The sequence below is a fragment of the Lipotes vexillifer genome, unplaced genomic scaffold (genome assembly GCF_000442215.2).
Source record: "Lipotes vexillifer unplaced genomic scaffold, Lipotes_vexillifer_v1.1 scaffold327, whole genome shotgun sequence".
NCBI classification, from domain to species: domain Eukaryota; kingdom Metazoa; phylum Chordata; class Mammalia; order Artiodactyla; family Lipotidae; genus Lipotes; species Lipotes vexillifer.
In genome coordinates, this window is record NW_006771143.1 from 2,429,109 (window position 1) to 2,444,934 (window position 15,826).

Consider the following 15,826-nt stretch of genomic DNA (forward strand, 5'->3'; position numbering starts at 1 on the left):
GTTCCTCTTAGAAGCAGGAAAGAGCTGTTTGTGTTTGTACACACGGTAGAAAAGGAGAGGTTACTGGGTGCCCCAGAAACTAAGCAGGAGACTCTTCTGCTGCATGAATTCCTGAAGGACTGAGGGATGGTGATGGCCAAGGATGGAGGGAATGGTTATTAGAACAAGAAGGGAAGTAAGCAGCCCTAATAAGGATCCCTTTAGAATGAATTCTGAAACCAACCCACCAATAAAAGTGCTGGCAGGTGGAGGGAGATGGAGGGGAGACTGACTGACTGACTAAATCTGTTTAGTTTCTCCAGGCCTCAGTGTGATCATGACAAAGGTTTTATCAAGCAAGCTTCTGAGTTCCTGCACACAGGTGTTCTTACAACACTTCCCTGATCTTATTACATCCAAGAGTGTAAGCTATTGTTTCCCCGCTCCAAGCAGTGTATTGTGCCGCAAGCCGGAAAGGTTTGCTTCTCAATACATGCCTTGCTGTCCATTTAAAACTGAAACTAAATGCACGAAAATTATACAGGGTTCTTACCTTCCTGCGCAGATGTCTACAAATACTAAGGTTTCATTTTGGAACACTTCATGAGGCTTCTAATAAGTGCTCAGCTAACATTTTTCTGTGATTCGGTTCAATCCCTCACTACATAAAGAATTTATTAGCTGTAATTTAAATTAAATTAATATTAATTTGAAAACTATGTATTTTTAAAAGCAATTACAAAACAAGTACAGTGAAAAATACAGTGGCAGAACCAGTTTTAACTTGTTTTCATCAAAAAACTGTTTACTCATTTCCTATGCATACTATATATGTCTTTTCAGACATTCCCAATCTACTTTAGGACTTTTTTTTTTTTGAAGGCTGAAAAGAAGTTCTGCTAAAAGGAAACCTCTTTAATTTCCTTAAAGCAACTGTTTCTCAATATGGGGCCATTTGCAAAGAAAGTCTCTTAATATTAACTACTCTTGATTTTCAAGATAGACTTCCAATAGGAATGAATATACGTGAAAGCATCCTGACAGGAGCTGCTTTTCATCATAATCACACCTAGCTCTAAGCCAGGGTTCCTTATCTTCAGCACTACTGACATGTGGGGTTGGATAACTCTTTGTTATGGGGGACTACCCAATGCCTTGTGGAATATTAGCAACATCCCTGGCCTCTGCCCACAAGATGCCAGTAGCACCCCTCCCCACCCAGCTGTAACAACCAAAAACATCTCCAGACATTGCCAGTGTCCCCTGGGGGGCAAAACTGCCCCTGTTGAGAACCACTGTTCTAAGCCTATCAGTAAGATCTAACCCTGGGGCAAGAGAAAGTGATTTCTCTTCTTACATTTTGGTTAATATTTCTCTCACTCATTACTCTGCTTCATCAAACCATTTCACCCCTTTTTTTTTTTTAATGACTTTACCTTAGGGCTGCAGAGAGTCCACTGATTATTTCCTAAAGTGTACCTGAATTTAGGGAACAATCCTCCAAGAAAATTATTAAGCTAGGCTTCAGAGGACTAAGAACCAGCCCAAGGGTACAATCCTTTGTATTTCAAAGGCACGAGGTAAGGAGTGGAGACAGAAGGGTTTTCTCATTTTGCACTGAATTTAGCACTATATAAATGAAGCTTTCACCTCCACACACGCATAAGATCTTCAGGTGCCTAAACTCTGCCTTTATTTGACATCCTAATCAATTTGCCCAACCCTCCTTCCTCCATGACTCCCAAAACAAAAAAACAGGCAAACATATTGGGTTATATCTATTTGAGCAGCACTCTGGGGAGAACAGGATTAATGGGTAAGATAATAATTTATTTTACCTTCACCACATGTTCTAATAATAATCAATTAAAAAAACATAGTAATAGAAGCAGAAAATGACAGTATATGTCTTTGTATTCAAACTTTTCGGATATCCAGAATCATGGCCATACTTCAAAAGGTATTTTTCAATAGTTACTGTACTAGAAACTGGGCCAGCCACTGTCCTATGGAATAAGACGATATGCCCCTGGCCATTAGAAGCTTCCTGTTCTTTCTGCTGTGTCCCTCCACAGGTCAGTGATCACCTTGCAAGACAACCCCATACTATGGTCCTCATCACTTTTTCAGAGTTTCTCACTTCCCTTCATCTGAGTCTCCCCCCTGCAATTTGGATGTTCAGAATTATTTCTGCTGTCTGAACACACAATCTCAGAGCCCAACCCTCTGAGATATCTGGCAGACAGTAAGCACAGCTCTCGCTCTCCCTTCTTTGAGTCCCTCCACAAATGGCACAGGTTTCCAGAGTCTCCTTCATCCTCATTTCCTGTATTTGGTAAAGTCTCGCTTAAAATATGGCACGGAGGACAGGAAATAGCAAGCTGGATGGAGTCTAAGAAGCCGTGGACATGGTGACAACTCCCGCTCTGCCGCCCCCTCCCCTCCAGTTTCAGATGCGTACGCTGTAGAGGCTTCTTCCCTTCTCGCGGTTGGTGGGTAAAATATTTGTTAGTCTAAGAGGCGCTTTTACATAAAGCTTTTTGCCCTCAGGGCCTGTTTTTTCTACTAATCTGGTCTTTTTCTTTTTAAGTTACAATTACCTGTGGGAAACTCTGGGGAGACCCACCTCCCGAGAACCAGTAAGTGCTGGCTATTTGGAGCCATCACTGGGGTCCGTGGGGCAACATCACTGCGTCACCTGCAGGGGCATCAGAGTGAACTGAGGACCCCCGGAGTGACGCCCCAGGGAAAGACTGGTGGATTCGGGAGCCCCTCTAACCAGCGGGACTCCTCGGATTCCCTCTGGCAGAGGAGGGACAGCAGCGTCCTCCGGGGTACCGAATCAGAGGACAAGACCGGCGTCAGGTTTGGGACGTGCAGAAGTCGGGGGAAGAGGTTAGAGCATCATTGGACGAGCAAAGAATGTGACCCTAGGGAAAGGAGGCAGAAGAGAGGCAGGAAAGCACGTTTCCTTTAATCCCCTCCCCGTGCCGCCTGTGGAGCCCTGGACCTCCTCGTCATGGAGACAGACTGCAGCAACACACGCGACCCCGGGCGGGCAACACGCGCACAGGCGCGCACACACGCATACTCACACGCCCCGCCGCGAGTTGCACACTGCAGACTTCTGCCTGACTTCCCGGCCCCCAACACCGTACCTCCCGTGCGAGACCGCGGATTCCTGTGGCCTAGAGCAGAAATCAACCTCCACCATCCCCTGAAACACACACATTCATACCCTTCATTGCACCCTGAGGGTGCCTGGAACCACTCAAGGGAAGCACTGGCAGCTCCCCTGCAAATGACTACCTTCCCGGTTGCTTAATCTGTCCAAATCTACAAGCTTGCCTAAAGCGAGCTGCCCTGTTAAAAGCGAGGTAGAAGATGAAGGGGGAGCCTGGCGTGCAAGTAAACCTCAGAGAACCGCTACTAATTCACTAGTCAGGGGGACCGCACGTAGTAGCCTCCAAGCCTTTCCTGAGCCTTTCAGCCCCAACAGCAGCCCCGTTCCTCCGCTCGATCTCTGCACCACTCCCCTCCTCCCCTTTACCCAAATCCCTCAGCGATTTTCCTACTGGCCCTTCCAGGCCACTTTCTGCCTCCATCCTCTGTCCAGCCAGTTCCCAACATTTGGCCTCGCGTATTCGCTTCGAAGACCTCGATCCAAGGCTGTCCCTCCCCATCATTATATCGCCCTGACCTGGTACAGACTCCCCAAATTATTCGACTCCACTCGTTTCCCGGAGCCCACGGCCCCCTCCACCGGCGTCCTAAGCTCTGGTTCAAATCCGCTTTCCACGCGCCCCACTTTCCATCCATCTTCCCTCCCGCCCCTCCAGCCAAGACACGCTCACCCTCTACTATGCCTCCCACACGGCGCTCTCAACCCTATCTCCCGGAGACACCAGGCTTTCCCTCTGCGGCTGTTCTCGGCCGGGAGCCCGCATCCCAAACCCAGCCCGCACCAGCCCGCTCTCTCGCTGCGCGGTCCTTCCCTCTGCCCCAGTCGGCCCCCTTGGCCTCCGCCGGAGTCAGTTCGGACTTCCTGCTTTGCCGCCCGCACCGCCCGCCCCCCCGGCTAGAACATCCTAGTGGCCACCACTTTCAAACTGGCCAAGAGGCTCGCCGAGGCGCCGGGCACCTGGGGCAGCGGCCAGCCGGTTCTCCGGAGCGCCAGCCGTGCCTCCCGCCTGCCAGCGTGGGCTTCCCCGGGCCGCCAAGCCGTCGCCCCACCGCCCAGCCGCCTCACAAACTTACTTGCGGGTCGCCAGGAGGGGGCTGCGGTGAGCGGCGGCGGACCCCGCGGCGGCTAGTGCGCCCCTCTCGGCTGGGCTGGGCGGCGCGGCGTCGTCGCTGCGCTCCTGCGGCCGCGCGGTGAATGGGCTCAGCCTGACGCAGCCTGGCTCTGCCACCGCCGCCGCCGAGGCCGCCGAGCGCTTCCAGACATGCTCAGTTTCCAGACCTGCCCGCGTGGACGCTACCAAGAGCGAGTGAGTGCGGGGGAGACAGGAGGGAGCCGCGGAGCGGCGGCCGCCCGCCGGAGGCTACCAAGCCGGAGGCCGGGAGAAAGGGCGGCGGCGCGCCGCTAAAAATAGCTAGTGCTGCAGCCGCCGCTCGGGCTTAAAACGCCCACCCACGCCGCGCGCGCGTCCCCGCCGCCAGGGACTTGGGCTCGGAACCTGAGCGAGCGTCCTGCTAGGTCCCTGCCGGCACTCTGAACCCCACCCCGGGGGGAAAATGAGCTTCCCGCACAGGCACCAGAGGGTTTCGCCGGAACTAAGCCCCACGCTTCCCCGATTTAGTGCTCCAGGCTATCGGGCAGCCCTAATTTCAGGTTCTCGCCAAAGAAACGGAAGAAAGTTGGGTTAAAGCAATGAAAAAGCTCCGCGACTGCGAAATTGGCTTAGGACTTCTGGAGAAGAATTAAAGTTTTCTGGATGCTTACTTTTACTGGAAGGAAAAAGGAGGAAAGGAAGGTGATGATCAACAGCCGGGAGAGGGGGCCAAAGGGTGGCAAGCGGCAGGCTGTAGGGGACTTTGGAAAGAGCTTCTAAAATTAAAATGTAGAATTCTTTTCAGAGCGTTTATGACTCCTCATTCCGCAGGATTTTGCACAGTTCGCTGACACCCACCCTGACCTTGGTGATTTTGTTGTCCTTGTAATCTGAACTGTAATTTTTTTAACGCACGTTTTACCTCCATCCTTGCGCCTCCAGTCCGACTTTAAATTGCAAAAAGAAAAGGACGCAAACTGGAGATGAATGGATTCTGACACCTAAACTGGAACCGGGCCATTTGGTGACCCTGCGCAGAGGGGGTCGGTCCTCTTGCCACGTCGGGCCAGGAAGCGTCCTAGGTGTCCTGAGCATCCGGCTCTTTCAGCCTCGAGGTCTCAGAGCCGCCTCACCTGCAAACAAACTATGCCCGCTATTCATTTTCAGTGTATTCTACCTTAATTCCTGATAATCTACTTTTGAAAAATTTCCTCCCTTAAAATGAGAGTTACAAAAGTTTCCTGGGTCAAATTCCTGTCTTTATTTAACTCACCCCTCACAACCATCCCGTAAGAGAATCATCATTATTCCCATTTGACAGAGAGGACGATGAAGTTCAGAGACGCTCATCTCTTGCCTGGAGTGATAGTGTTGAACCCAGAGTCTGCCTGACTAGAAACTTCATGGTTTCCGCATAACCTATTCCCCTGAATCAATAGCTTTACCTGATAAGGGCAGAAAAAAATTAGATTTTTCTCTGTGGAGTCCTCAGAATAGGAAAATGCCAAATATGAGTTTTGTTCTCCATTATTTTACCCCTAATTTCTTTCTCAACTTTCACAGCTTAGATTGTGTGCATTCTATTAAAAGTGATGTGTTTCATTTTTATTCAGTCATTCAGAGAGAATTTACTGGGAATCTTCTAAGAACAATGCAGTCACTGGGGATGTATTTTATATCTCACAGTTCAGATTCTTTGTAAGCCTACTTTCTTTTGCCATTGTTACAAATTAATGCGGTTTTGCTAACCCTACTCAGTAATGTAGTTGTGCTTTTTCACAAAACTGAGTGGTATGTGTCTATCTGGACCAAGTTGTCCTCCCTCTTAAGTTTCCTCCTTCCCTCCCCACTTAAATTTAGTGCCATGTCTAGCCCAAAATAGTTGATTAGTTAAGGTTTGACCTTTTACTTGCTAGCCTCCAGCTTCTCGACGCCTCCTTCCTTTAGTGTGTGTCTCCGACAGATGTCATCTCCAGGACTAGAGCCACTTTGTCATGACAACACCATTTTCCTAATTTTCCATGAGCAATTCATTGGGAAAATCAAAATGGAATTTCCCTTAGAGTATCAGCACAACTCACCCATTCCTTTCTGTAGGTAGTGAAAGAAAATGAAAAATATACTTTATCTTCATCCCGGTTGTTTTTCTTCTTCCTTTCTCAGTAATTAATCTTAAGGTGGGTATGATTATCTGAACATCTTCATGCTATAGCATGCATACTAAGCATAATCATGAAATGGGCAGATTTTGATTTCACAGTAAAGACTATGATTTCCTACCCAAATGTGTAGTTCAAAAACATATTGCATCCAGGATTCTTAATAGCAAGTGACAGAAACTCAACTCTAACTAACTTAGGCAAAAAAGGAAATTCCCTGGGCCATGTAACTCAGAAGTACAAGGGGTGGTTGGGCTTATCCAAGGCTTAACAACATCAGCTAGAATGTGTTTCTCTCTCTCTCTCACTTGCTCTCAGCATTGCTTTCTGGTTTGGCTTCATTCTCCATCAGACTGTGTCCAGAGTGCAGTTCCAGCCCTACACAGATGACAAAGTTTGCGATCTTACAAAGAAAGCAAAGCTTGTGTTCTGATGAGCAGATCAGTCTTTGTCAAAGGAGCCTGGTTGGCTATCCTTGTGCATCCTCTAGGGGGAGAAACTTCTCAAAAGGAAATAAAGTATCCAGTCAGCGGAAAAGGGATAAGGGATGCTTGCAAGATAGAAATAATAGGTATCCACCACAGGCAGGTTTCCCCCATAGAACAAAAAGGACAGCAAGCCCGTGGTGGGATATCAGTTGATTTGAGTTATTCAGAAAAGAGCAAAAGGATAATGATGCTTAGAAGTGATTTTTCCTATCTCTTTTTAGGAAGAGGTGCTTTGATTTGCCTGCCTAAGGGTAGCAGTTAGTCCCTCTTTGTTGCCTTTTCGTCTTTATTTTGGGGCCACAGATACTTCCAAGGTGGTGCCACTCATTAAAGTCTTCTAATGAGCCTTCAGTCAGCTGAGGCCTCCAGTAGATAATCTGTCTTTATGGGAAAAGGATATTTTCCATATGCTTAAAGCCCATTCTTTCTTTTTTGATTTAACATACCTGATATTTATGTAAACCATTTGACAATAAAAAGTGAGATATTTCTCTTTTGCCTCCAATCCTGAACATATAGAGGAGAAATGCTGACCTTATAGTAAATGTATTATGTCTTCATATGGATCACTGCAATTCGCTTGTTCCCTTTTTTAGTATTTGTTTATGAATAAATGAATGCAATCGATGAATCACTTCATTCAAACTGCATTTTATAGTTATATTAAAATCATCAAATCCATACCTTTTCCTTAATCTTCCTCATTGACTTCTTTGCACATGGTATTCTAAGGACTCCTCACTCAGCATTTCTCACACCACACCTTCTTTTCTTTTTCTTTTTCTTTTTTTAACATCTTTATTGGAGTATAATTGCTTTACATTGTTGTGTTAGTTGCTGCTGTATAACAAAGTAAATCAGCTATACGTATACATATATCCCCATATCCCCTCCCTCTTGCATCTCCCTCCCACCCTCCCTATCCCACCCCTCTAGGTGGTCACAAAGCACAGAGCTGATCTCCCTGTGCTATGCAGCTGCTTCCCACTAGCTATCTATTTTACATTTGGTAGTGTATATATGTCCATGCCACTCTCTCACTTCTTCCCAGCTTACCCTTCCCCCTCCCCGTGTCCTCAAGTCCATTCTCTACGTCTGTGTCTTTATTCCTGTCTTGCCCCTAGGTTCTTCAGAACCTCTTTTTTTTTTTTTTAGATTCCATATATATGTGTTAGCATACGGTATTTGATTTTCTCTTTCTGACTTACTTCACTCTGTATGACAGACTCTAGGTCCATCCACCTCACTACAAATAACTCAATTTCATTTCTTTTTATGGCTGAGCAATATTCCTTGTATATATGTGCCACATCTTCTTTATCCATTCATCTGTCGATGGACACTTAGGTTGCTTCCATGTCCTGACTATTGTAAATAGTACTGCAATGAACATTGTGGTACATGTCTCTTTTTGAATTATGGTTTTCTCAGGGTATATGCCCAGTAGTGGGATTGCTGGCTCATATGGTAGTTCTATTTTTAGTTTTTTAAGGAACCTCCCTACTGTTCTCCATAGTGACTGTATCAATTTACATTCCCACCAACAGTGCAAGAGGGTTCCCTTTTCTCCACACCGTCTCCAGCATTTATTGTTTGTAGATATTATTTTTAAACATCTTTATGGGAGTATAATTGCTTTACAATGGTGTATTAGTTTCTGCTTTATAACAAAGTGAATCAGCTATACGTATATATATATCCCCATATCTTCTCCCTCTTGCATCTCCCTTCCACACTCCCTATCCAACCCCTCTAGGTGGTCACAAAGCACAGAGCTGATCTCCCTGTGCTATGCGGCTGCTTCCCACCAGCTATCTATTTTCCATTTGGTAGTGTATATATGTCCATGCCACTCTCTCACTTTGTCCCAGCTTACCCTTCCCCCTCCCCGTGTCCTCAAGTCCATTCTCTACATCTGCGTCTTTATTCCTGTCCTGCCCCTAGGTTCTTCAGAACCATTTTTTTTTTTTAAGATTCCATATATATGTGTTAGCATGTTTGTAGATTTTTTGATGATGGCCATTCTGACCGGACACCACACCTTCTTAATCCACACTTCTGATTATTCCTCTTTTCCTAGTTCTCCTTTATCTCACCAGTGCAGTTCTTTGTCCTCTTACACCCCTCTCCCATTTGCTTTCATTATCTATATACTTGTTTTTCGTCCCCCACTGAAACACAAGTTCACGGAGGATTGAAACTATGGCAAATTTATATATGTGTGTATTTTTATCTTCTTCATTGTTCGATAGATGTTCGCTGATGCATTAATGGATTATAAAGGGAGGTGAATGTTTAGGTCTGAAACAATGGGTCTAAGCACGAAGTCCCCAGTTTCATGAACTGGAGAAAGGATGGAGGGGGCTGATGCTGGGAGTAGGATGACATGGCATGTAGGCTTTGCCTGTCTCACCATTTTGTCTGGGGATAGCTCAGTGTAGCCCCTTCTTCCCTCCTTGATGTTTTCTTACAAAACTTCTTGGTAACTTGAAGTTGGAATGCCTTCAATATGATCTGTGCCACACTGCCAAGCATCTCTAATTTTTCCAGATACTGGCACTGACCGCTGAGCATATTCTGCCTCTATTACATAGAGCCCATTTCAGACACTTGGACACTGGGCTGCCTCTCCCTTGCACTTCTTTCATACTAAATTTGCTTTTAGAAAATCAGAACTAAATTAGGAATGTGAAGTAATTCATCATTGAGTTCTTTAAGAGAAATGGAAATATCATGATGGCTTCATTGAAGAGCTAATAAAAGCTTGTCTTTTTGATACCTGTTATTTTCCCATTGTGAACAAAAATGTATGAAATGGAGAATTAAATGGGAGTAATCAAAGTCATTAATGCCCAAATTATTCTTTCATTTCATGACCATAGATAAATGTCATAACAGATCAACTAGTGATATGTACTAAAGATATAAATGTTCATTTCCCCCTCCCTCTGCACTTCAAGGCCAAAACTGCTCTAGGTAATAGTCATGGGACATTAAGGATGCTCACAGTATATGTGAATCAAAGATACTTCTTGACTAAAAGACTTAGCTCTGACTTCCCTTTCCTCTGGGAAGAAGCATGTGGATAATTATGCACTTCAAATATCAGGCTGCTCTTTTCTTGCCTCTAATTCTAACACAAACATGACTTAGTTATTGAACAAGCAGCAAGGTCTCGTTATAGCTGCAACTCTTTTCACTTCTCATTGAGTCCAATGCTACAATAATAAATATTCTTAACATGTGATCTCAGATTTTCAAGTATTGTCAAGAAATTCATGACCATTAATTTATGTCCATAATACATTTGAATATAATAGATACAAGATACTAATCTGCATCAGTTAATAATAATAATATCCAACATTTATCGGTACTTCTATGTCTCATTCTCCAGTAGGCACTCATTTTGCATACTTCTTATCATTTAATTCTCATAGCAATCCAGTGAGGCAGTATGTTACTTGGCATCTTTTTAACTGTACATATAGAAATCCAACCTAAACTAGTTTAGGTGAAAAGGGAGATTTTCTGGCACAATAGTGGTGCGATAGTGGTGCCCCCCAGAAGGCAGGGGGCTTCTCTGAACCTCAGGGTGTGGAAATACTCTCATGATTCTGTCCATTTCTCATCAACTTCTCTCTCCTGTGCCAGCTTTATTAACCCACCTTGCAGACAGCCTTCCTTACAACCTGCATAGTCCAAGGATCCCTCCTTTAAATATATATTGAATCTATTCCACTTGTTTTAGCTTTAAAATTCCCAGCGAACTTAGTGACTTGCTTCCATAGAATAGAATATGGAAACGGGAAAGTAGCAACCTTCTAGTGGATACCACCTTAACCAAGTGATGAAGGTGAACATCACCAGTGATGTCATGTGGATTTTTTTTTACCTCCTGATACAATGTGATAAGAAGGGCACTCATCTCTGTAGAATTATTTCCCCAACGTTACAATTCTACAAAATATCAGACAAACTCAAAATGAGTGGCATTCTGTAAAGTACCAGAACAGTATTCCTCAAAACTGACAGTCATAAAAAACAAGGAAAGGTTAAGAAACTGTCACATACCAAAGGAGACCAAGGAGATATGACAGCTAGTTGTACCGTGGATTGGGTCCAGGAACAAAAAGAGGAAATTAATGAAAAAATTAATTGGATCTAGAGTTTAGTTAATAGTAATGAGCCACATGCCTACATAATACAATATTTGGCAGTTATAAAATTATATCAGCAAGATTCAGGGGAAGGAAAACATGTGTGTGTGTGTGTGTGTGTGGTGTGTGTGTGTGTATGTGTGTGTGAGTGTGTATGTGTTTTGTGTGTGTGTGTGTGTGTGTGTGTGTGTGTGTGTGTGTATTCTGAGGTTGCTAGCCCAGGGAAGAAAGAGGGACATAATTTATCAATGTGGGGGTAATTATCAGAGAGTCTGCATTTGATGTACAAGCTTGAATAGGTGGGAAAGGTTCTAATGGTGTGTTCACTTGCTTATCTAACTCCTGGTCTTGACAGGTACTACACTGAATGAAGTTGAGATGCTAGAAGTTCCTGTGTGTAATATAAAGGGTATGTGAGAGGTTATGGAGCTAGGGATATTAGAGTGACATTATCAAGGAGGATTGGCTTACCTACTCCCTACTGGTCCCTGAGAAGACCCAGAAGACTATTCTTCCATCAAGACACTGACTGCTGCATTGTCTGTCCTCTTTGGCCACGAATGAAGGTAGGAGATGTTGACATTGAAATGGTTTCTAGGATTTAATGGAAATAAAGGATTATCAGGGTGGAGGAGGCAGGTAGCAACTTAACCACCGGAGTCAAGGTGGGTGATTCTCATAGTGGATGATAAGGCTGAAATGGTCATAGAAAGTGGGACACACAGCGATCTTTGGAATTGGTTAAAAAGTCATGGTCTCTTTTCGACTGGATACTTGGGTATCACACTAAGGTCCTACTTCATCTACAGGTAATTTCTGTCATGGTGAAAATGGACTTAACTTAAATCACAGTAGAAAAATCATGGCTCTTCACTTAATTTCCAGACCTGAGTTAGAACACTGGAGTCTGGGTACACTCAGAGAGGGATCCTCCATCACAAGTACCTAATTCTTTCTCCTCATTTTTCCCCAAAGGACCTGCAATTATTTACCAGAGTGACTATCATAGGAAAAGGGAAATACCCAGATCTTTCTGGGGATTGTTGCATTTTAATTCTAGCCCAGAGTGCACTGTGGTCCACTGGCAGGGGATAAATAGAAATTCTGTTCTTAATCAGTGTCACAAGGGGCGCTGTGGTTCTGCAAACCCATTCTGTACTTAATTTTCCCCTTCCTGAGTGAAGAGTTAGAATACATATACTCAGCAGCTGTCATTAACTCTCTGACTTTATCATGCAGGCTTTCAAGGCAGAAAATCACCCATCAAAACACACAAACAAACCAAAATACTCCCCAAAGACCTAGACCTTAACCTCCCTAGCAAAGTAATAAGAAGTGAGCCAAAGCAACGTCACATCGCTAGAGGAATCATAGAGAAAAGTGTTACCAGCGAACACTTGAAGGTTGCAAGGGTAGTGACTGCAATCACATCCCCCATTTAACTCACCTGTTTAATTTATGCACAAGCTATATGGATACTGGAAAAAGACAGAGGATTCTCAGAAGCTTAATTAGGTGATTGCACCAACTGCAGTTGATTTTTCAAAGGTGACCTCATTACTGGAACAACTCAAGACGGCCCCTGACACCTGGTATGCATCTATTTATTGGCCAGATGTGTTTTTCATTATCTCTATAAACACAAAACTGCAGAAGGTATTCGATTTCTTTATTTGATAGAAAAGCAGGACAATTTACTGTCTTGTCTCAGGGCAAGATCAACTCTCTGGTTCTGCACCATAACATATAATCCAGAGGTCCCTTGACCATGTCATCATCCCCCAGGTTTCATGCTGGACAACTACACTGATGACACTCTCCTAGTGGGATCTGGTGATCAGAAAATAGGAGGTGTACTAGTTGCCTTGATAAGACACCCGGGAGATAGGGAGTTAGATTCAGATAAAAATTCCATATATGTAAGTATGTATTTATGGATATATGTACTTATTATCCAGTTATTTATTTAATGTTACTCCTCTTGACTAGAATGTACATTCCAAGAGAGTAAGGATTGTGTCTACCTTGTTGATCACCATATTCCCAGCACAATCTTGGCACCTAGAATAAATGAATGTTCAATGGATAGATATGTTCTTTAATGCACACCCTCTCGTAAAGAATGGTGAGAATTTTATAACAGCTATCTTCTTCAGCTAGAGATGAAGTTTTTACTGCTAGACATTATAATTCAGAAAGGTTTTGAATTGTGCTAAAACAAGATTGGATGTGAAATCATTTGGAGGATGAAGCATGGTTTGGAATAGGTAATAAACATTGTAAATGTCCTTAAATCTCAGTGACTTGTGTTTGAAAGAATTTCCATTTATGAAAAAGGACAGAATAATGACTTACCTAAAGAGATGCTAAGAAGATACTGGTCACATAGGGCAATTATGATATTCTTTTGTGTATTTGTTGTTCGTTTTACCACTTACTATTGAGCAAACAGTTTGTGAAACACCAAAATGATGCATATTTAATAAGACAGGAGGTCAAGAGAACAAAAGAAAGAAGAAAAAATGAAACATCAGTAGGACACTATTTTATATCAGATTTTTAAAGAAGTCATTAAGGAGGGACATATGTAATGTTTTTGGCTTATCCAAATAATAGTTGTGAAAATTTTTGGTTTTTACTATTAAAATTAAAATTGTGTTGATTTGAAGCTTCTAGGGTAAGATGGAATGAGAAGAGACTCCTTCCTCAATAACAAACATGCTATTTCTCTGTTATGCTAACAGAAAAATCTACACAGGAAACCAGGAATGGTCACTTACACACCATATTTTGCTACTGCAGTTCAGATGAATTTGCTTCACCTGCCCACCTCCCATCATCTTTCTGGAATCACTAATACCCCATCCCCACCACTGAGAGGTGGACTGGATGCTCTTCCTAAATACTCTCAATTTGTCATATCCTACTCATTCCTCTCTAATACTTCATGGTTGCCGTTGACTAATTTCTCATCTGATACCCAAATTGAGAGAAGGGGTATGTCTTGTTTCAGATAATACCTCCAACACTTGCACAGTGCCTAGGCACAAAGTAGCCTCCAATAAATATGGATTGAATGAACAAGGACACTCTCTCTACAGAGCACTGTCCCAGATTTGAGGGAGGAGGAACTGATCTTGATGATATGTTTAATTCAGAGAAGCAAATGTGGAGGTGAGGATTGACCATGAAGTTAAAAGGCCCATATCCTAGACTTATACTTTCTTCTGAGGACCCATTCGGCACCAGGAGAAAGCCTTGTATTTTGACTGTAGTGCAAACTCTTGTACAATAGAGGAAGGAGTGCAGTGAGAGGGTTTTTGAAGGCATTCCCTATTGTAGTTATAGAAATAATCAAGTTCTTTCCTCCACTTCCAGAGGTTGTTAAAAAAATTTTTTTTTCTTTTAGGGTTGGTACTTTTTTTTTTTTTTTTTTTTTTTGGTGGTATGCGGGCCTCTCACTGTTGTGGCCTCTCCCGTTGCGGAGCACAGGCTCCGGACGCGCAGGCTCAGCGGTCATGGCTCACAGGCCCAGCTGCTCCGCGGCATATGGGATCTTCCCACACCGGGGCACGAACTGTGTCCCCTGCACCGGCAGGCGGACTCTCAACCACTGCGCCACCAGGGAAGCCCAAGGGTTGGTACTTTTTATGTCCTGTCTGCCCCAAGACTCTAAGGCCCTATATTTTTTAATGTTGTTGTAAATAGTATTGCTATTTTAATTTCGTTTTCAATTGTTTGTAGCAAGTATATAGAGATGCAGTTTCTTTTGTATATTAATCTTGTATCCTATAAACTAACTTATTAGTTCTTAGTAGCCTTTTAATAGATCACTAAGGATTTTATATGTAGAATATCCTGTCATCTGCAAATAGAATATCCTGTCATCTGCAAATTTCTTTCCAATGCACGGCCTTTTTTTTTTTTCTTTCCTTAATGCTGTGGCTAGAAATTGAATTACAGTGATGAACAGAAGACATGCTTGCCTTTTCTCAATCAAATAAAGTATAGCCTTAGGTATACCATCAAACATATCATGTAGTATGATATTTTGTCAGTATTAAAAATTTATTATGAATTGTGAAATACATTGATCGAGCTTTTGAAATCTGGATCTAACTCTTCAACAGAGGCTATGGTGGAATAGTTTCACCTGGAATAATATTAATAACACCTATTAGTCACTGAAAATGTATGAGTTTCCAGTCTAGTTCAGTGGTTAACAGAGGAGATGGTTTTATCTAATCCTTACAGCTACCTTAGGAGGTAGTTATTTTTATGTCTCAGAAATGTTAACTAAATATCCTAAAGTCACAAGATCACTTATTGTAGAAATTCAAAGCCTAAGCTGTGTGACCTAAGACCAATGCATATTTTTTAAAAACCACCATACTGTGCTGCTTCCTAGAAAACTAACTGGTTGCCAACATTGCCTACATAACCTACCTGAAGATGTGCTATGGAACAAAAGAATGATGACTAGGAAAAATAATCCCTCAAGAATGATGAGATTTTAGTCACAAAGTGTTGGCATTAAAACTATTTAGAGGGCTTCCCTGGAGGTGCAGTGGTTGGGAATCGGCCTGCCGATGCAGGGGACACAGGTTCGTGCCCCGGTCCGGGAAGATCCCACCTGCCGCGGAGTGGCTGGGCCCGTGAGCCATGGCCGCTGAGCCTGTGAGTCTGGAGCCTGTGCTCCGCAATGGGAGAGGCCACAAGAGTGAGAGGCCCGCGTACCGCAAAAAAAAAAAAAAAAAAAAGTTCAA